We start from the raw sequence: 23,656 nt of genomic DNA on the forward strand, positions 1-23,656 counted from the left end.
TTAATTAAAAATAATACTTGTGCTGCGTGGGACTGTAAAAAATAATTCCATGCTGCTTGTGCACTGACGTGTGCCACTGAGTGCCACTGCCAAGCAGTACCTAATAATAAAATGTATTATTATAAATTCTGCTGGTGCACATATACTAGTATTGCTGACGTATCTACCTGTCTTGTGCCTAATACTGCCTTATCTACTTGTCTGGTGCCTAGTACTGCCGTATCTACCTGTCTGGTGCCTAGTACTGCCGTATCTACCTGTCTGGTGCCTAGTACTGCCGTATCTACCGCTGCAGTGCCACACTTACATGAGCCATGTGTTTGTGCCGCACACTTGTGTGGCTTAGCATAGTTATCCAGCTACCTCGGTGCAACCTTTTTGCCCTAAAAACAAAATTGTGAGGTGTGAGGTGTTCAGCATAGACTGGAAATTAGTGGAAATTAATGGTATTGAGGTTAATACAGCGTAGGAGCAAAAATAAAAAATATTCTGCGATTTTAGCAGTTTTTATGCTTTAACAAAAAAATCAGAACCCAAAACCCAAGAAATCCAAACACAAAACACTTTGGATGTGTTTTGGCAAAACCCATTAGAACCCAAAACCTCAAGGTAATCAGAACCCAAAACCCGAAAAGTGGCCGGTGCACATCCCTAGTTATAAGACCGGATTATGTTTCTTTATAATATTTATGGTGGTGGTGACGGTAGCAGTGACAATTGTGATGGTGGTGATTGTGACGGTGGCAATGGAAGCGTTGATGAGTATGTTGGTGATTGTGACGGTGGCGACTGTAGCAGTGGTGGCCGTAGCAGTGATGAGTATGGTGGTGAATGTGATGGTGGTGGTAGCGGTGTTGACTATGGTGGTGAATATGATGGTGGTAGCGGTGATGAGTATGGTGGTGAATGTGGTGGTGGTGGCGGTAGCGGTGATGAGTATGGTGGTGAATGTGATGGTGCTGGTGGCGGTAGCGGTGATGAGTATGGTGGTGAATGTGATGGTAGCGGTGATTAGTATGGTGGTGAATGTGATGGTGGTGGTTGTAGCGGTGATGAGTGTGGTGGTGAATGTGATGGTGGTGGTGGTAGCGGTGATGAGTATGGTGGTGAATGTGGTGGTGGTGAATGTGATGGTAGCGGTGATGAGTATGGTGGTGAATGTGGTGGTGGTGAATGTGATGGTAGCGGTGATGAGTATGGTGGTGAATGTGGTGGTGGTGAATGTGATGGTAGCGGTGATGAGTATGGTGGTGAATGTGGTGGTGGTGAATGTGAAGGTAGCTGTGAGGAGTATGGTGGTGATTGTGGTGGTGGCGGTAGCAGTGATGATTATGGTGGTGAATGTGATGGTGGTGGTGGTAGCGGTGATGAGTATGGTGGTGAATGTGATGGTGGTGGTGGCGGTAGCGGTGATGAGTATGGTGGTGATTGTGATGGTGGTGGTGGCGGTAGCGGTGAGGAGTATGGTGGTGAATGTGGTGTTGGCGGTAGCGGTGATGAGTATGGTGGTGAATGTGATGGTGGTGATTGTGGTGGTGGCGAATGTGATGGTAGCGGTGATGAGTATGGTGGTGAATGTGCTGGTGGTGGTGGTGGTAGCGGTGATGGAGTATGGTGGTGATTGTGATGGTGGTGGTGGCGGTAGCGATGATGAGTATGGTGGTGATTGTGGTGGTGGCGAATGTGATGGTAGCGGTGATGAGTATGGTGGTGAATGTGATGGTGGTGGTGGTGGTAGCGATGATGAGTATGGTGGTGATTGTGGTGGTGGCGAATGTGATGGTAGCGGTGATGAGTATGGTGGTGAATGTGATGGTGGTGGTGGCGGTAGCGGTGATGAGTATGGTGGTGAATGTGGTGGTGGCGAATGTGATGGTAGCGGTGATGAGTATGGTGGTGAATGTGATGGTGGTAGCGATGATGAGTATGGTGGTGATTGTGGTGGTGGCGAATGTGATGGTAGCGGTGATGAGTATGGTGGTGAATGTGATGGTGGTGGTGGCGGTAGCGGTGATGAGTATGGTGGTGAATGTGGTGGTGGCGAATGTGATGGTAGCGGTGATGAGTATGGTGGTGAATGTGATGGTGGTGGTGGTGGTAGCGATGATGAGTATGGTGGTGATTGTGGTGGTGGCGAATGTGATGGTAGCGGTGATGAGTATGGTGGTGAATGTGATGGTGGCGGTAGCGGTGATGAGTATGGTGGTGATTGTGATGGTGGTGGTGGCGGTAGCGATGATGAGTATGCTGGTGAATGTGATGATGGTGGCGGTAGCGGTGATGAGTATGGTGGTGATTGTGATGATGGTGGTGGCGGTAGCGGTGATGAGTATGGTGGTGAATGTGATGGTGGTGGTGGCGGTAGCGGTGAGGAGTATGGTGGTGAATGTGATGATGGTGGTGGCGGTAGCAGTGAGGAGTATGGTGGTGAATGTGATGGCGGTGAGGGTGGTGCTCTGCTGTGATTCTGGACACGCACTTGACTCTATGAGATGCAGGAGGTGTCTGTTACCTACAGCTCACCTGTACAAGAACGCAGGGGCCCGGATCATGGCCACCTCTTACCTGCCCAGTAAAGAATCAGCGCATAGGCTCGGCGGCCAAAAAAAGGATAAGAAATATGTGATTATTTCCCATTAATAATAATAATATGTTTCTCAGTTCCACAGGTTCTCAGAAGCTGTACAGAGTTTGTGGAGGAAACATGGCATAGTGGATGGCATCTACAGGCTGTGTGGCATCGCTTCCAATGTACAGAAACTACGGTGAGGCTTTTATCTGCCAGCAGTAACAGACAGTGGGGGCGTTGGGAATTCGGAACCGTAAGGGAAGAGGAGGTTTCATACATTTGCACTTTTTCTTTCTTTAGACAAGAGTTTGACTTGGAGCGGACTCCAGACCTAAAGAAGAGCACCTATCTGCAAGATGTCCACTGCGTTGGCTCCCTCTGCAAAGCCTACTTCCGAGAGCTACCCAACCCTCTACTCACCTACCAACTCTATGATAAGTTTGCTGTACGTATTGCTGAATCTAACATCAGTACCCCGATCAATCGGTACCCGGCCCAGCAGCGGGGGGGGGGGGGATCGGGGTGCCGGGTGATGCGGAGCATGAGGGACCTGGGTTCGACCGTGACATTCCACGTGGGGGGGGACCGCTGGGTTGCTCGGTGCTGCGGCACGGGAGTGACCTGGGGATTCTCCTGCTTACCCGCGGACAAAGAGAGCTGCGGGAAACTTACCCCTGCTGCCGGCGTCCCTGTGCGGGTGAAGTCACTCCACGGGGGGTGATGCTCGGGGGGGATAAGAGTTGCAGCCGCCGGTGGTGCTGACCTCCATCCAAACTCCTGCCCTCCAGTGGCAAATGCCTAACGCTGCCTAGTGGTGGCACCGGCCCTGGGCTCAGTAGAGTTGTTCTGACATTTTCAGTGTACGGTACCTGTAGAATCCTAGATTTCAGCTGGAGAGAAGAAGCACACAGTCCTATCTGTACGTATAGCACATCTCTGTTCATTAAGGGGAAAAGGTCCACGTCCAATACTTCTAGGACTGGACAAAGAAATACGTTCTGCGCACGTGCAACACTTCTCTATCTAGATTGCATTTTCATACATATTCATACAAGTTCTAGAACAGGCATGTCCAACGTTGGCCCTCCAGATGTTGTGAAACTACACATCCCAGCATGCTTTGCAATAGTTTTAGCATTCCCTAATAGCAAAACTGTGGCAAAGCATGCTGGGATGTGTAGATTCAAAACATCTGGGGGGCCAACGTTGGACATGCCTGTTCTAGAATATTATAATTGGAGATGTGCAGATCTGGTTTTACTCGGATCCAAAACAGTTTCACTGTTACGATCCAGGGGGTAACTCAGGATACATACATTAACTGTACCGTGTATGGGCACCTTTACATGTGATGTATCGCACTTTGGGCCAGATGTACTAAGCTTCAAAAGTGATAAAATGGAGAGTGATAAACAACCAGCCAATAAGATCTTGCCTGACATTTTTCAAACACATTTTTCAAACACAGTCAGGCAGGAGTTGATTGGCTGGCTGTTTATCACTCTCCATTTTATCACTTTTGAAGCTTAGTACATCTGGCCCTTCATGTACAGGGAGCTCAGGGAACCCCCGAAGTGTCGCACCTGTGTGTGGGGCATCTACCTAATTATTCTACTCCGTCGCGCTACAGATGCCCATGGGGAGCAGTCGCACTACAGATACCCATAGTACGCAGTCGCACTACAGATACCCATAGTACGCAGTCGCACTACAGATACCCATAGTACGCAGTCGCACTACAGATACCCATAGTACGCAGTCGCACTACAGATACCCATAGTATGCAGTCGCACTACAGATACCCATAGTACGCAGTCGCACTACAGATACCCATAGTACGCAGTCGCACTACAGATACCCATAGTACGCAGTCGCACTACAGATACCCATAGTACGCAGTCTCACTACAGATGCCCATGGGGAGCAGTCGCGCTACAGATACCCATAGTACGCAGTTGCGCTACACAGTGGCATAAGTTTGTCCCAGTTGCCCGGAGGCAAGATGAATATTTTTGCCCCCACACACACACACACACACCACGTTATTCAAAATATATATAGTCTGTTATGAAATATATATATATATATATTATACTGTATGTATATACAGAAAGAGAGGGAGAACACATATATATTTCAAAACTCAGCCACAAAAGCAATTTTGATGGCTTTCAATTAATGGATTTAAGCTGGCAGTGGTGGAGAGGTGCCCCCTTGAGAGCAGGAGCCCGGCGGCAGATGACTCCATTGCCTCCCAGAGTTCTGCCTCTGGCGCTACAGATAACCATGGTACGCAGTCGCACTACAGATGCCCGTGGGGTGCAGTTGCGCTACAGATGCCTGTGGTACACAGTCGTGGTACAGATGCCCCTGGGACGCAGTGGCGCTACAGGGGCCCGTGGGGTGCAGTGGCAGTACAAGTGCCCATGGGGTGCAGTGGCGGTACAGGTGCCCATGGGGTGCAGTGGCGGTACAGGTGCCCATGGGGTGCAGTGGCGGTACAGGTGCCCATGGGGTGCAGTGGCGGTACAGGTGCCCATGGGGTGCAGTGGCGGTACAGGTGCCCGTGGGGTACAGTGGCAGTACAGGTGCCCGTGGGGTGCAGTGGCGGTACAGGTGCCCGTGGGGTGCAGTGGCGGTACAGGTGCCCGTGGGGTGCAGTGGCGGTACAGCTGCCCATGGGGTGCAGTGGCGCTACAGGGGCCTGTGGGGTGCAGTGGCAGTACAGGTGCCCATGGGGTGCAGTGGCGGTACAGGTGCCCATGGGGTGCAGTGGCGGTACAGGTGCCCGTGGGGTACAGTGGCAGTACAGGTGCCCGTGGGGTGCAGTGGCGGTACAGGTGCCCGTGGGGTGCAGTGGCGGTACAGGTGCCCCGTGGGGTGCAGTGGCATACAGGTGCCCGTGGGGTGCAGTGGCGGTACAGGTGCCCACGGGGCACATACATGTGGGCAGTTTGCAGTAAGGGTAGTTTTACCTGTGGGCAGGATAATAAGCGTTTGGCAGACAGTCGCACCCTAAATAGCTGCAGTTGGCACACAGGACCAACCCTCTGTCTATACTACAGCACTGGGCGTAACCAGTGGCAACCATTCACTATGACTTATTAATATGCAGTAAACCATTTCTCAATGGTAGTTTCAGTGCCAGGACCTGTTATATGCTGCTGTTCACAGACACTGGCAGAGAATGCCACATCAGTCCATACTAGGCCTCAGCTGGCGTCATCAAAAAGAAAAAGTTAAATAACTGCGCTATTTGAGGAAGAAATCAACATGTCATACTTAAACAATTTATTAATCAATAATCAAGAAATGTAAAATCATTATAAACATGATTAATGTATACATACATATAAATATGTACTAAAATGGGCAATTCGTGGCAAATGATGCAACTTGCAGATGATTTGATAACCCCACCTGATTATGGACAAGACTTTGGGTAATGCACCCCACTTTTGGTGTGTGGATCCTGTTGGTATTTGACTCCTTGGACACTTGTAAATGGGGGGGGGGGGGAGCCATCAATGTCACTCACATATCTGGGATGATTCCCACTGCTCCAGGCTGCTCTAGAGGTGGTCCCCGCAAGGGCAAACGCAGGATTTTCAGAAGGGGGTTTCCAGAGGGGCGGAGCAAAGCACGGAGATGGACACTTAGGTGACCCAGTATATGTCAGGTCAGTTAAAGTAGTATTATGCTGCTTTCCCACTGCAGACCAGTTTTAAAGTAACCTCAAATCGTATTTAAAACGGTATTAGCATTCCCACTGCAGCAGATTACCATTTAAGTACCATTCCCATTGCAGTAAACCGTGTAAAATGTAGAGTGCCTAACCCCCCCCCCCCAGTGTGTAAAGAGTGCCTAATCCCCCCCCCCTCCAAGTGTAAAGAGTGACTAACCCCCGTACCTGCCCTGTGCCCCCACCTTCCCCCCCTTGTACTTACCTGCACGGGGATGCAGGGCAGTGGGGAGGCAGCGGGGGTCCATGCAGGGTACAGGCAGTCCCAGTGCCTGATGAGAACTAGTAGTTCTCACTTTGCGCATATGTGATGAGTGCACGTGCATAATAATGAGCTGCTCATTACATATGCACATATGCACTGCCTGGAGGCTAAATAACGTTTAAGAGGCATTCCCACTGCCTCTTAAACGTTATTTTAACATGTAGGACTCTGCTTTAAAAACGGGTTGAAATACCATTTAGCTTTAAAAGGTATTTCAACTCTGGCACTTTCCCACTGCAGCCTTAAAACGGTAAATTGCGCTGAAAATCTGCAATTTACCGTTTTTTAGCTGCAGTGGGAAAGGGGCATTATAGATAGACCAAATGTATATAAATAATAATAATAATAATAATAATAATAATAATAATAATAAAAGATATATACACACACATACAGTACATATATATATATACATACAGGGGCACCAACAGCAGTGTAGACCCCTGGTGGTAGGACAGCTTGCTTGACTGCAGATATCTCCAGTTCCCAAAAATAGATTTCTTAGATTTGAATGGAATTAAAAACTAGAGAATCCCACCTACCAAATGGTATTGGGGACTAGGGGATGAGAGTTCAGGAGGCAGAGCAATCTGCCAACGAGTATATAAAACTATATACCAGGTGTGTGGAGCTGGAGCAGTAACCAGCTGCTGGAAGGCTGATATCTCTGGTTCTGGGAACAGTAGAGACAAGCTACTAGTGTCCATCAAAGGGGGAGAGTCCCAGCTTTTGGAATATACAGTATCCTCAGAAAAGTCAGACAAAACCTGAAATATCTGACTGGGAAGAGCAATTAACAGGCTTGGATGGGGACCACTGCTTTGAAGTCAGATATCTCCGGTTCCCAAGGGCTGATTTTAAAAATTCTTGTACCCATGGAAAGAGGGGATCCTCAGCTTTCAGACTAGAGTCCTTAGACTCCTGGGGTGGTTTCTGGGTACTCAGAAACCCCCCCTGCGTGCGCTACTGCCCCCGTGAGGTCATGTGCTGTCTTCCAATCTCCTAGAATGTCCCCAATTGAAGTTAAGGTCCGAATTTTGGAGTCCCAGGTTCGAGGATGGGTTACCTGGTTCTGTAAGTCCACACTGAGGCAGGGATGGGGGCGTCAGTGCCTGAATCTTTATGCCGTGGTGGCACCCTGTATTAGGATGCGTGGTTATAACATAAGGTCTTTCCCTAATCCCTAGGATGCGGTGGCGATACAACTGGAAGAACAGCGGCTCATAAAGATCAAAGAGGTGCTGAAGGAGCTTCCTCCCCCACATTACAGGTGACCGTCTCATGTATGTGTCTGATTGGGAGGTACAGCCAGTAACTGAGCACCTGGATAACACCATGCTCCACTGCAGGGGGCAGATGTAACATGTGCAGAGAGTTAGGTGTGGGAGGGGCGTGTCCTAGCTCATAGCTACATTGCAGTGTGAGAATAACACTGCCCAGAATGTGTGGGCTACATGCAGAAGCAGCCAGTAACTGAGCACCTGGGTAACACCATGCTGCACTGCAGAGGGCAGATGTAACACGTGCATAGTGTTAGGTGTGGGAGGGGCATGTCCTGTCTCAGAGCTACAGTGCAGTGTGAGAATAAAGCTGTCCATCATGTGTGGGCTACATGCAGAAGCAGCCAGTAACTGAGCACCTGGGAAACACCATGCTGCGCTGCAGGGGGCAGATGTAACATGTGCATAGTGTTAGGTATGGGAGGGGCGTGTCCTAGCTCAGAGCTACATTGCAGTGTGAGAATACAGCTGCCCAGCATGTGTGGGCTACATACAGAAGCAGCCAGTAACTGAGCACCTGGGTAACACCATGCTGCGCTGCAGGGGGCAGATGTAACGTGTGCAGAGTGTTAGGTGTGGGAGGGGTGTGTCCAAGCTCAGAGCTACATTGTGAGAATAATGCTGCCCATCATGTGTTGGCTACATACAGAAGCAGCTAGTAACACCATGTTGTGCTGCAGGGGGCAGATGTAACATGTGCAGAGAGTTATATTTGAGAGGGGAGTGTCCTAGCTCAGACCTACATTGCAGTGTGAGAATAAGGCTGCCCATCATGTATGGGGTACATGCAGAAGCAGCCAGTAACTGAGCACCTGGGTAACACCATGCTGCACTGCAGAGGGGCAGATGTAACATGTTCAGAGAGTTAGGTGTGTGTGTGTGGGGGGGGGGGGGGGGGTACATGCAGAAGCAGCCAGTAACTGAGCACCTGGGTAACACCATGCTGCACTGCAGAGGGGCAGATGTAACATGTTCAGAGAGTTAGGTGTGTGTGTGTGTGTGTGTGGGGGGGGGGGGGGGGTACATGCAGAAGCAGCCAGTAACTGAGTACCTGGGTAACACCATGCTGCACTGCAGAGGGGCAGATGTAACATGTACAGAGAGTTAGGTGTGTGTGTGTGTGGGGGGGGGGGGGGGTACATGCAGAAGCACACCATTACCCTGCACAGATATAATAGAAATGTGTTTGCTCCCATGATTATTCCATAGAAAAAGTTCATTTTTCATTATGTTTGCGGAGAAATGTTAATTTTGGGATTATGCACAGAGTTATGCCCACCCCTGGTGAAGAAGGTCATGAAAAGTCTCTCCACCCCATGGTAGGGTTTGGCCTGGGTGGCCTTGTACCAACTGTCTTATTACTATAATTCCCAGTTTGGGACAAAGATTTCAGGTGTGTGGTGCTCCCCTGAGTCCAAATACAAAAAGACAGGAGGGAAAGGAAGACTCTCTGTGGGGCTCTCTGTACATGTGTATAATGTGATTTAGAATAAAACATAACTTTTATTGAAAATTTATTTAAGAAAAATATTGGACGGTCACGGCTGTTTTGTAGAACCAAAATGTGTTTCCAGCCTTGCAGTGAGCTATTGTATAAATGCGCTATGCACTGGGAATTGGGTTATAAGTTTGGTTACCAGTTGGCAGTGAGCTTGTCAATATATGTTATGTAACTAGGAGTTTGGTCCACAGGTGGAACTAGGGATACCAATCCCGGCACATTTTTTCAGGGTCGAAATCCCGAATGGGTCATAATACCGACAAGGACAAAATCCTAACATTTAAAATCCTGACAGGGTCAAAATACCGACATATAGAATGTACAGGTGAAACAGTCAACATGACTTACCGTCGACAGGTCGCAAGGTCGACATGGTTTTTTTCACTGTTTTTTGACCCGACATGTATTTCATGCCCTACCATCCACTAGGGCATGGTGGGAGAATAAAATAGTGTGCCAAGCGCAGCGAGCTATGCGAGGGGCTGCGGTTTACCTCCAACTGTGACCATGTCGACTGTCGACATTTGGGCCAAAAAACAGTGAAAAAAACCATGTCGACCTCGCAACCTGTCAACGGAAAGTCATGTTGACTGTTTCACCTGTACATTCTATATGTCGGTATTTTGACCCTGTCGGGATTTTAAATGTTGGGATTTTGTCCTTGTCGGGATTTTAAATGTTGGGATTTTGTCCTTGTCGGGATTTTGTCCTTGTTGGGATTTTGTCCTTGTCGGTATTATGACCCATTTGGGATTTCGACCCTGTCGGGATTTTAACCGTCGGGATTTCAAACCAAATCCCTCTATGCAGTACACACATGGTGATCAAGGGCAGGTGAGATGCTGCCCAGCATTAGAATTAGCATTAGCGTGTGCTCAGACGCTGCCCAGCATTAGAATTAGCATTAGCGTGTGCTCAGACGCTGCCCAGCATTAGATTTATGCACGCACAGCTAATCACGGAATCCTGGGATTGGTAGGTCCAATCCCGGGATTCAAATCCCGGCATTTTTTGGGCCAAATCCCGGGATCCCGCTGATCCCGGGATTGGCCACCCTAGGTGGAACCAATAAGGAGTGGTATGGGAGTTTCCCTACATGGGTACTTCACAGGATCCAGTCTATCCTATGTCAGGTGTGATGTGAACAAGCCACTAGGAGGCGAAACGCGCGTCATCTACTCTCTGTCCACAAGACTGCACGGCAAATAGCCACGCACCCTGACTACTGAGAGGCGCTACAACGAGGGGATTACCCGGCACTTAGCTGCCCCTCCCTGTACACAGAGCCAGCAAGCACGGCAATCTGCCACATACCCAGACAATTCAGAGCCACTTCAGTAAGGAGGCAAAGGTATTCCATCGCTGTCTCATTGGTGACCTGCACATGCTGTCCCTCCTCTGTACACCCACAAGAGGGCAGCACGTTGCACTTTACACCAACTGCAGGAGCGATCCTTGCACTGTTTATTCTGCCTGATAAGTGAGCGAGCACGCCTCTCTCATTACTGAGTCCTCTGCGGGAGTATGACCCCATGAAAGCAGAAGGCTACACTCATTCTAACTAAAAGGCATTGTATATTTTATCTTTAACCACTTTACGGCCAACTGAGCAATCTCCACGTTATCTTTCTGACACTCTCTCATTGAAATAAATAAGGCGGCTGAACATCCTGCAATGTTACCACAATAACAGGATTTAACTGCAACCAGTATTTCCACAGCAGAAGTGTCTATACTTTGTCTCTCTCTGTCCATTTCTAAACCTGCAGCACAATGCACGTGTGTGTGACTCAGTGAAAGCAGAAATATTGGCTGGTGACAAAAGGGTCACACTACACTTTAACATAGGTACACCAACGCATTGGGCTGCACTACATCCTGCAGCACCTGGACCGCCCAGGCACCTATTTAAGGGTCCTATTCGTGGACTTCAGCTCAGCAGGGCCAGTTCTACCATTAGGTAGCTGCCTAGAGCGCCGGGATCTGGGGGCGCCACCAAGTCTGATTATCAAAAAAAATCCAGGAGGTCTATGAGGATCCTTGTTGTACTTAATGCAGGAGTCTGCTGTGGAACTTGTAGGACCTGACCGCCATACTTTCCCTTGCGTCATAATTCCCTACTTTGCTGCCCCCCCCCCCCTCCTCCCTGTACTCTGTTGTGGGTGCACAGGGAGACCTCTAGGGAAAGCAGTGACCTTGCTCACCTTCCTGGGGGGCTGGGAGGATCACCCAATATTTGGGAGCCTCCCTGCCATTCCAGAATGTTAGGCAAGTATGCATTAAGGGATTGGAAAGTGGTTATTGGTGGCAGTATGGGGGGAGCAGTAGGTAGAAGTTTTGCCTAGGGTGCTGAGAAGCCTTACATCGGCCCTGCAGCTCGGCCTTTAACACGATCGTCCCCCACATCCTGCAGCCCAAACTTCTATCCCTAGGAATCCAGGAGTCAACCTGCTCCTGGATCACGGACTTCCTGACAGACAGGAAGCAGGTGGTGAAAGCGGCCACTTTCACATCCAGCACACACACGATCAGCACCTGTGCCCCGCAAGGATGTGTCCTCTCCCCCTGCTCTTCTTCCTATACACCAATGATTGCACCTCGGCCGAGCTCTCAGTAAAAACCATAAAACTCGCGGATGACACCACCATCATTGGCCTTATCAGGGATGGAGACGAGTCTGCGTACAGACAAGAAGTGAAACGGCTAACACAGTGGTGTGACACAAATAACCTCGACCTTAACCCCACCAAAACAGTAGAGATGGTGGTGGACGATTTTTTCCGCTGTCTTCACCACCCTCTAAAGTCTACGTCTGTAGACTCCAGAGGGTGGTGAAGACAGCGGAAAAAATCGTTGGGGCCAACCTCAACCCGGTTCAGGAACTGTACCTAGCTAGGTTAAAAAAACGTGCATTAAAAATTGCCGTAGACGAACTACACCCCGGCCACTAACTGTTTGAAATACTCCCATCGGGCAAACGTTTCAGGTCCATCCCGGCCAAATCAACCAGAACCACCAAGAGCTTCTTCCCGATAGCAGTCCAACAACTGAACAAGCACAGCGTGCGCACCCCTACTGTGGGAAATATACATGTATGTAATGCCATGAATGTAACGCCACGGATGTAATCCAATGCTATGTCACCTTCCCCATGACCCCCACTTGATGTTTAAGGTGTGTCACCACAGGTGATGGCAGTTGTAAGGATAAATGTGTAGCCCCTCGACCTGATGGCCCCTTAGGTACCCGTGAGAATGTTTCTTAAAACTACACACCAAACACACGGTGGCGAGTTAAGAAAACACTCTGGTTTATTAGGAGTTTAACAGTAAGTTAAAAGACATGATACATGGGTGTATACAAGTGCATATTACATTCTGATTGGTCTGCTAGGTTGCAGGGCAAATTCAACAGGGGGGGCATACAAAATATCATACACAAAGAAATGAGTAACAAGGGGGGTTTTCGATTATAGAGGAGTTTATGCATGAACACACTGCATAGCAATTCCAAGAGGGGGGGTTGGGAGTAGAAGCTCAGTAGAAACTGATAAGGCACACAGGCTTATTATCTGTAACCTTGAAATGTAGCTATAGAAAAACAGTCTACCGAAAATGAGAACAGTCTACGTGCAAATTCTTATATGCTACATGGATTCCTAATTTTAACCCTTCAATCCCCTCTTAGAATCATGAATTTAGATGATATGATTCTTCTTACCAAATTCCTTATTTCTGTGCTTAGCAAGATATTGTTTGTAGCCTTCAGGGGAATTTGCGTGTGCAGGGGCAATGGATTCATACATAAGAGTATTTTCAATACCTTTGGTAGCAAGTTTTCTACAACATGGTATAATACAAAAAAACAACAATACAGATAATTGTAAGAATAATCAATATATAGATTGCTAATTGAACAAGGGCCTGTTCTATACCATTTGGGTGACCATTCTTATTACATCCCTCTGTCCATCGTTTGGAGACACAGGGGTTAATGGTGCAAAAGTCTATCTGGTAGGCGGCTACCTCGGTGCTGAAAAAATTGTACCAGAAAATGTATACGCCTGCCTTTTCAGTCATGTCCACTTCAGTTTTTGTGCAAAGGTATCTGGCAAACAAGAATCAATAGAATAATATACGTTATCCACCATCGTCCAGAATTCTAGAATGACCTCATCTGCTGGTGAGTCGTCTTCTCCATCATGTAGGAGGTTAGGGCTGTCTGCCCCCATTAGTACCTCGCCTTGATCTGTTCTCTATCCGGGACGTTACTCGGGATTCTCTTTACCCTGGATGCGTGTATCCACACTGGACTCTCTTCTGTAAGGACAGCCGTCCTCGTTACCGCTACGATCTCTGTTTCTGGACCATAGGTGAAGTTTCCTGGACCTTTATTCCTGGAGAGAACCTTCACAACGACCTTGTCTCCGATCTGGAAAGGATGTGTTGATTCCTGTGGATTAAAAAGATTTTTACAAATAACACCATGTTCAATTTCACTAAGACTGGTGATGAGGGGGAAAGGTCTTCCTATTAGAATTTCAAAGGGGGAAAGGTCTTCCTATTAGAATTTCAAAGGGTGAATAACCCAGAGTCTTTTGGGGGGTCATTCTAATTTCTGCTAGGACTATGGGGAGGGTTTGTTTCCATTTATTAAATGTTCCTCCTGTTGCTTTCCTAAGTTTATCCTTTTCTCCACTATCCCTGAACTTTGAGAATGATAGGGAATGTGAAATTTCCTCTCTATTTGAAATGCTTTCACTAAAGCTTGTGTGATTTTTTGCTGTAAAGGCAGTGCCTTTGTCGCTATCTATTTGGAGCGGGCATCCCCATCTAGGGATGATTTCTTGTGTTAGTATGCGTGCAACTGTTTTTGCATCTTCTGCTTTTGTGGGAAATGCCTCTGGCCATCTGGAAAACATATCTACTATGACCAGAGCATACTCCTGTTTTGTACCTTTGTTAGGTATATGTGTAAAATCAATTTGCAAATGTGTGAAAGGAGTAGTTGGGTACTCCGGGTGTTGATGCTTTGCTTTCATTGGGTTATTAGGGTTGTTGCGCAGACAGGTAATACATCTGCTAATGTACTAATCTACCAATGTTTTAGCATCTGTGATATAAAAGTCTTTGCTCAAAAGTATAGCTGTGGTGATTTTGCTATAATGTCCTACCCCATGGTAGTGAGCAATGAACAATGGGGCGCTTGATTGTGGTATGCATGGTCTCCCCTCTTTGCAGATCAATCCTGTTATAGGATTTTTCTGCAATATTGGAAATAACCAGTCATCCAAGTCTTTTTGTGATACTGAGTTTTGTAGTTCAGTGATCAGGTTTATCTTTCTACATTTGGCAAGCTCTTGTGAGCGCTATGAGTTCTGCAGCTTGTGCTGATTGATATGGAATGGGTCTCGCTTCTAAAATGTCATTTGGGAGGCGTACCACTGCGTAGCCTGCCTGATATGTCGAGTCATTGGGTCTATTACAAGAACCATCCACAAATACATGGTCAGAACCTGGTATTGGTACAGGGGAAATGTCAAGTCTAGGGGAGGTCTCTGACTCTATTGATGCAGAACAGTCATGATCGTCAGGAATGTCATCCTGTGGCCCTTTTAGTCCTAAAAGTGCATTTAGAATGGGTGCGGGGCCTGAGGATGCGTTTGCATACTTAATGGTGAGTGAGGGGCTTCCTAGCAACAGTACCTCATCTCCACTAAGACGCTGGGCTGACATGTTGTGTGTGTAGCCCTTTAAGTAATGCTACAACATTATGTGTGGTATGGAGAACAGTGGGTGAGCCTAGGGTGAGTGTGGTTGCCATCTCAGCTACCATTGCACAGGCCGCCAGTGCCCGAAGACAGGCAGGCATACCTTGGACCGACACCGGCATCACTTTGGAAAAGAATGCCACGGGGCGCAGCTTACCTCCATGTTTTTGTGTCAGCACACCCGCCATGGTTTTACATTTTGTCCCTTGCATATAAATGAAATGGTTGTACATAGTTTGGGAGGGTCAATGCCGGACTTTTCATCAACATACATTTTTAAGGCTTTCATATGCATTTAACATTTCTTGTGACCATTGTATCTGTTTAGGTTTGTCATTGAGTGTGGCTTGTCTCAAAATGTTATCATAGTAGGAACAGTCAGAAATCCACTGTCTGCAATAATAGTGTTTGGGCGGACCAGACCCAGTACAGACTGAATGCGTTGTGGACTGACTTTCCTCTCTCCCTTTTTCAAGACAAAACCTAAATAATCAACATTCTTTTTGCATCATTGCATTTTTGCTTTTTGACACTTTGGGGGAAATTTACCAAAGGAAACCTGCAAAAAAGTAGGTGTACCCGTATCCAGAAATACGCCCACCCCTGACATCCACTATCCCGAAAACACGGCAATTCGCACTCGCATTGATAGCACATAAACACGAACACGAATTGCCGCACCCTAGGGACAGCAAACGTCAAAAACAAGCGTACCCCTGGATACAAATACACCCACCCCCCTACAAACTTCCTTCAGTAAATCTCCCCCATTGTGCCCACATTCACAGAGCCAGTTTAACAGTGATATACCATCCTCTCGGCATGCCTCCTTTGCTGAACTACAGATAAGCAGATCATCTGCATACTGTAGCAGGACTGAACCATAGGGGGGTGCCAGGGAATGTGGCTTGGAGCACGATGCTGTACACAACAGGGGAGTCAATATACTCCTGTGGCAGTCTGCATCATGTTAACTGCTGGCCTCAAAAGAAAATGCAAATAACAGTTGTGTCTGGGTGTCCACAGGTATGCTAAAAAATATATTTTTCAAATCGGTTACTGAGAAGTAGGCGGCATCTACAGGGATGGCTGAGATGAGTGAGTGTACATCAGGTACAATGGGTGCAATGGGGACAATTAATTGGTTTATTGCTCTGAGGTCCTGTTGACCATGTCTGAGGATTTACAGTGTCTAATTCTGTGTTTGGGTCAGAACTGTCGGTCATGAGCAAGTGTGGTGATGAAACATCAATTCCCTTTCCTGCTTCTGATGGACTAATTGTGATTTCCAGCACAGAGAGAAGATCTCTGCCTAGCAAATTCATTAGGCAGTCAAATATTACAGTAAATTCATGTTTTCCTATGTCATGGCCCTTTAAGGTCTGTCCCTGCCAGTCAATCTGAAATCTGGGGTTGTCTCTAGGTCTGGGTTGGCTGGGCTGCATGGGGTTACTGACCTGTCGGGGTTTGTTTGAAGGGAACGGACAGTCTCTAGCCTAATGGCTATCCGTTTCACAGTTATAGCAGCTTGTCTGCCTGTTGGGTGGGGGTCCCGCAGGAGCCCTCTGAGGTAGTCTGTCTCTAGGAGAACAGAATGGTTTATTCTGTCTCCTAGGATTGTTTTGATTTTGGAAGCGTGTGAACGGGGTATGTGATGGTGTGACAGTGTTTCTTTTAACTTCAAAACAACCTGCTGCTTCCTTTTCATACAAATGTTTTTTTTTTTTTTTTTTAATCCTTCACTGTATCAGAGGTTCAAGTTGAAACACTCTGCTTCACAGCGAGGATATATATCGGCAGCAGATTATTAATGAAAGTAGAAACAAGTAAATTATCATTATGCAGAAGCGGCAGACCTGCTTCCTCGGTCCAGCACTTCTTGAATCTCTTCCAGAAATTTGTCACTGTTTCTGTTTACAACTTACAGCTATGGGGAGAGATGAGCGTGCTTTAAACACTTCATTCATATGTGCAGCAAATTGATCCCACATAGCATCTATGCCTTCTTGTGTATTAAGTGGGTAACCTACAGTTGTTTGTGTGACTGAGGGTACACTGATAAGTGGAACTTTTTCCCAGTCTCATTTATTGTAATGGTCAATTATATCATTAACAATGAGTCTCATATCTCCTTGGGTAAAGCTGCGTCCTTTGCATGCTTTCTTTAAATATATTATACATCCTATTGGTGTTATTATTGGTTTGGGACAATTTTTTAATTATCCTATCTATCCCGCTAAATTGTCTACCCAAGAGTTAATAAAATAGTAATTTGTGGGGGAGACACGGGCAACATATTCTTTACATGTCTCTCCTGGTAAAAGCGGGAAATATTCTGTTTCTTTACTCTAATATAATCCCATAATATAACAGTATGTCAGTCAATATAGTCACAATAATATCTGTCACAAGTCAAGTCGCAATTGTACTTAAAATCACTTTAAACAAAATGACATTCAGTAGCCAAATCACTTTGCAAATCTACTTAGAATCGCTCTACACAACAAATGACACTCAGTGGCCGTACACTCACCACCCGTTCACTGAGTATCCCTAATACAAAATATACAGCACAATTGTATATAAGACAGACAGAACACTTCAGCGTACGTGCACTTACCATCCGTCTACTGAGTGTTTTAAACAAATACACAGTTGCAACATTAACAGACAAACATGTACATACATATATTTAGGCGATCAGATCGAGGAGGCCTTCTCTGTGAACCCCTGGTTCAATTGCGGTATCCCGGATACCTGTTTCGTAATCTCAAGTCCCGGACTTGAATTACCTTTACGTGGACCCCAGGTCCTTGTATCCCTGATACATTTTATGACGTCATAAATTTCCTTACATACAATTACGTAATATTAAGTCCCGGACTTAAATATTACCTTGTCACGTGTTCCCGGAACACGGAGTGAGTTCAGATTCTCAAATTCAGCAGGTGGCCGCAATCCCGTGGAGGGGACGGCCGGCTGAATCCCGAACGAGCCCCCAAATTGTAAGGATAAATGTGTAGCCCCTCGACCTGATGGCCCCTTAGGTACCCGTGAGAATGTTTCTTAAAACTACACACCAAACACACGGTGGCGAGTTAAGAAAACACTCTGGTTTATTAGGAGTTTAACAGTAAGTTAAAAGACATGATACATGGGTGTATACAAGTGCATATTACATTCTGATTGGTCTGCTAGGTTGCAGGGCAAATTCAACAGGGGGGGGGGGAGGGCATACAAAATATCATACACAAAGAAATGAGTAACAAGGGGGGGTTTCGATTATAGAGGAGTTTATGCATGAACACACTGCATAGCAATTCCAAGAGGGGGGGTTGGGAGTAGAAGCTCAGTAGAAACTGATAAGGCACACAGGCTTATTATCTGTAACCTTGAAATGTAGCTATAGAAAAACAGTCTACCGAAAATGAGAACAGTCTACGTGCAAATTCTTATATGCTACATGGATTCCTAATTTTAACCCTTCAGCAGTCATACATTACCAGGGAAGCCCAGGAACAGAGCATTGTGTCCCTCATGGAGAGGGTCAGGTAGGCAAGTATGGTATACAATGGTTTTGAAACAGTGAGTAAAAGAGTTATTGATATATACAGTATATATATATAGAGAGAGAGTCCTCGAGGCGGCACTCTCCATGTGCGCTGTAGCGAAGGACTAAAATGGGTCAGAGGACCAGGGTGTCTTCCGTGAGCAGTTGAGAACTGCTCCAAATACAATCACCGGCGGCGGCACTCCAACAAGAAAAAAACCACACCAAAAAAACCACACCAAAGGCTATGCAATTAGCATAGCCTTTGGTGTGTTTTTTTCTTGTTGGAGTGCCGCCGCCGGTGATTTTATTTATATATATATATATATATATATATATATATATATATAGTTTAGTTCATTACAGGGAATTTAACCCTTTATAAACATCTACCTATTCATTATTAATTGCCTCTAACGAGCCCTAGTTTAAGCATTTGGATGTATTCGGCACACACTACAGTACTTACTGGTTCCAGCTGTGGACCCAAACTCCCAGTTACATAACATATATTGACAAGCTCACTGCCAACTGGTACCCAAACTTAGAAACAAATTCCCAGTGCATAGCGCGTTTATACAATAGCTCACTGCAAGGCTGGAAACACATTTTACTTCTACAAAACAGCCGTGACCGTCCAATATTTTTCTTAAATAAATTTTCAACAAAAGTTACGTTTTATTCTAAATCACGTTATACACATGTACAGAGAGCCCCACAGAGAGCCCCACAGAGAGTCTTTTTGTCATTGTGTTTGCAGAAGCGTCAGGGAGTTATGTAGGTGACACCTAGAAGCGCAGTGGGCGTGTACTGTTACTTGTGGGGGGCGTGTCCTACAATGATTGACATCTAAATCAGTTGATAAGATGTATTTTATTTGTTGGGGAATAGACACTGATAGGTGTTAGGGCTTGGTCGTGTGTATTACACATGGTTCCAGGTGGCCATGAGAAACCTTATTTATGCATGTAGCCATAAGGATCACTGGGGAGATGTATTAAGCCTGCTGCAGCCATAAAGTGGAGATAGAAATGAAAGAAGATAACGCACCAGCCAATCAACTGCATTTGTATAAGGACAGCTGGGCATTGATTGGCTGATGCGTTATCTCCTTTTATCTTATTTCCACTTTTTCTGCACTTTGGTTCCCATTTATCATTGATCGAATTTACAATGCGATCTGGGAGGAATATCACCCCCGAGGATCGCATTGTACAATGCGAACATACAGGGGGGAACCAGGAGAAAATGACAGGGGGGCACCATGATAGGCGAGGGGGAAGGGGGGTGTTAGTGCTGCCAGTCTGCCCGCTCAGAGAGTGCAGGGGAGGAGAGCAGAGAGGACGGGAATGGGATTAGAAATAGGCCCTGGCATTTAAAGTACACTGGCCCACCTTGGCGTCAAAAGTGAAGGAAAAGGGGATGTGGCCACTCAAAAAGGGGGCGTGTCCTTGAGTGTAGTACCACACCATATACTCCTTATTATACTTGTTCCTTACACATGATGCCAAACAGAATGAGCCAAAATTCACATAATGCACCACAAAGAGGTACATTGCACGCCAAAGGCGCGCCAAAAATTTGTACCATAATTCCCATTACATGTTAAGCCACACACCATAATGTCCATTACGTATTATGCTAAACACCCTGTGGGATTACATGCTCGTTGCCAGGGGTTCCATGCTCATTGCCCTATGGGATTACATGCTCGTTGCCAGGGGTTCCATGCTCATTGTCATTTGGGGTTCCATGCTCGTTGCCATGTGGGATTACATGTTCATTGCCAGGGGTTCCATGGTCATTGCCATTTGGGGTACCATGCTCATTACCTTGTGGGATTACATGCTCATTGCCAGGTGGGGTTCCATGCTTGTTGTGCCAGGCCACCCGTTGAGCTGCCATAGTAGTAGTAGTACTCCCCATATGTAGGCCCAATAACAAGAACTGTGCCCCCTTAGTGCTTAATTATAACCCTCTGAGCCCTCTCATCCAGCATCAGTAATGGGCATCTGCGTTCTGAACACCAGAAAGCTACTGAATGCCCTATATATACATTGTTATATATTTGCACTGTATTCACAATTACTATATTAGCAACGTGAACCAGAAATGCGGATAAAGTCGTCCTCTCACCTGTACAGATAAGCAGGGTACAATATGCAAACTAATATGGGTGCGCAGTCACTGAACAATTCTTCCCATCCTTGTTATGTCAGAGCACTGCAGCGGCCTAGGTCCCGCCTCCCGCCTATTTTAAATCTAGCGCTGCTGCGGCTGCCTATCATGCCCGCGAGCCAATCAGAGCTCGCTCGCAATCCGGCAGCCAATCAGGTGTGGCAGGGGGGCACATGCCCAGGTGCCCCCCCAAATCCGCCCATGCAATTCGTTAACCTAAATGTATGATCTGCAAGGCGCAGGGACACGGCTCCGAAAAGAGCCCGTCCCTGCGATGCCCGGAGCCGGAAGCCGGGGGGATCTGCGCATGCACGGGGTTAGTGCTGACCCCCCCCGGCGACCCCGCTGACCGCACTGCCACCGGGGCAGTGTGATCCCGTAGCCACTGGCTACAATGGGCTATCGCCAGCTCAGATTGGTGATAGCCCAGGGATGCGAAGCTGGGCTGCCCGATGTTGATACATTGGGCAGCTTCGCATCCCCCATAGAAACCTATTGGGGATGTGGCCGGCGGTATTGCAGGGGGGATCAGGATCAGAGATCACTGCTGGGGTTCTCCCTTTGAAACATTAGGGGGTGATACTTAATATTTGTGGCCAATGGCGTAACTACCATAGGTGCAAGGGGTGCAGTTGCTAAATAGGGGGCCCTTACAAATGTTTGCTACTGGGCCTACAAATATCTAGGTATGCCTCTGTTTGCGGCTAACTCATACTTGCCTACTTTTGAAAACTAGTTTCAGGGAGATTATAGTTGCTAATAGAATTTTGCAATACGCCTCATTGAAGGGGCGTGTCATACTCCACCCAAAGTCCGTGTCTAGTTCCATATATGGAGATATTGTTAAAAGAGATTGTGAATGTGGCATCTAGAAGCGTATGCCGCAATCCTCGGGTCTCAGAGGAGGGGGGCGGAGCTAAAACGGCACAACCGCGTCATTTTAGCCCCGCCCCCTCCACTGAGATCCGTGAATTCGGTGTTTTACCATCATGGGGGCGGGGCTTAGTGATGTCACTCTTAAGCCCCGCCCCCTGAGCGGCTGCTGAAACTCTCCTCTCTGGGCTTCTCCCGGAGAGGAGAATAATAAAGTCGGCAACCCTGGCTTAGCGTCCCTGTCAGAATCAGCATCGTGTTCCTGCAGCCAGCGTAGTTAGCGCCCCTGTCAGTATCAGCATAGAGCTCCTACAGCCAGCATAGTTAGCGTCCCTGTCAGAATCAGCATCGTGTTCACGCAGCCAGCATAGTTAGCGCCCCTGTCAGTATTAGCGTAGTGTTCCCGCCCGTTCACGGCCAGCCGGAGCTGACGTAGTTAGCGTAGTCAGTCAGCGTTATGCAGTTAGCGTAGTCAGTCAGCGTTACACAGTTAGCGTAGTCAGTCAGCGTTACACAGTTAGCGTAGTCAGTCAGTGTTACACAGTTAGCGTAGTCAGTCAGCGTTACACAGTTAGCGTAGTCAGTCAGTGTTACACAGTTAGCGTAGTCAGTCAGCGTTACGCAGTTAGCGTAGTCAGTCAGCGTTACGTAGTTAGCGTAGTCAGTCAGCGTTAGCGTAGTCAGTCAGCGTTACACAGTTAGCGTAGTCAGTCAGCGTTACGCAGTTAGCGTAGTCAGTCAGCGTTACGTAGTTAGCGTAGTCAGTCAGCGTTACGTAGTTAGCGTAGTCAGTCAGCGTTACGCAGTTAGCGTAGTCAGTCAGTGTTACACAGTTAGCGTAGTCAGTCAGTGTTACACAGTTAGCGTAGTCAGTCAGCGTTACGCAGTTAGCGTAGTCAGTCAGCGTTACGCAGTTAGCGTAGTCAGTCAGCGTTACGCAGTTAGCGTAGTCAGTCAGCGTTACGCAGTTAGCGTAGTCAGTCAGTGTTACGCAGTAAGCGTAGTCAGTCAGCGTTACGCAGTTAGCGTAGTCAGTCAGCGTTACGCAGTTAGCGTAGTCAGTCAGCGTTATGCAGTTAGCGTAGTCAGTCAGCGTTACGCAGTTAGCGTAGTCAGTCAGCGTTACGCAGTTAGCGTAGTCAGTCGGTGTTATGCAGTTAGCATAGTCAGTCAGCGTTATGCAGTTAGCATAGTCAGTCAGCGTTATGCAGTTAGCGTAGTTAGTCAGCGTTATGCAGTTAGCGTAGTCAGTCAGCGTTACGCAGTTAGCGTAGTCAGTCAGCGTTACGCAGTTAGCGTAGTCAGTCAGTGTTACGCAGTTAGCGTAGTCAGTCAGTGTTACGCAGTTAGCGTAGTCAGTCAGCGTTATGCAGTTAGCGTAGTCAGTCAGCGTTACACAGTTAGCGTAGTCAGTCAGTGTTACGCAGTTAGCGTAGTCAGTCAGCGTTACGCAGTTAGCGTAGTTAGTCAGCGTTATGCAGTTAGCTTAGTCAGTCAGTGTTACGCAGTTAGCGTAGTCAGTTTGCGTAGTCAGTCAGCGTTACGCAGTTAGCGTAGTCAGTCAGTGTTACGCAGTTAGCGTAGTCAGTCACTGTTACGCAGTTAGCGTAGTCAGTCAGCGTTATGCAGTTAGCGTAGTCAGTCAGCGTTATGCAGATAGCGTAGTCAGTCAGCGTTATGCATTTAGCGTAGTCAGTCAGCGTTATGCAGTTAGCGTAGTCAGTCAGCGTTATGCAGTTAGCGTAGTCAGTCAGCGTTACGCAGTTAGCGTAGTCAGTCAGCGTTATGCAGTTAGCGTAGTTAGTCAGCGTTATGCAGTTAGCGTAGTCAGTCAGCGTTACGCAGTTAGCGTAGTCAGTCAGCATTATGCAGTTAGCGTAGTCAGTCAGCGTTATGCAGTTAGCGTAGTTAGTCAGTGTTATGCAGTT

General features: G+C 47.3%; 1 protein-coding gene across 1 annotated transcript in view; it reads left to right on the forward strand.

Annotated features, from left to right (window-relative positions):
- The window catches only part of LOC146049909 (uncharacterized), a 104,734-nt gene that overhangs the window by 9,951 nt on the left and 71,127 nt on the right, over positions 1-23,656 (forward strand). Inside the window, exons 2-4 of the mRNA XM_083166590.1 lie at positions 2,662-2,765; positions 2,870-3,014; positions 7,764-7,846. The gene's annotated coding sequence lies outside the window, so the exon portion shown is untranslated. The remainder of the gene's footprint in view (positions 1-2,661; positions 2,766-2,869; positions 3,015-7,763; positions 7,847-23,656) is intronic.

This window comes from Crinia signifera, chromosome 12 (genome assembly GCF_055691185.1).
Source record: "Crinia signifera chromosome 12, ASM5569118v1, whole genome shotgun sequence".
NCBI lineage: Eukaryota > Metazoa > Chordata > Amphibia > Anura > Myobatrachidae > Crinia > Crinia signifera.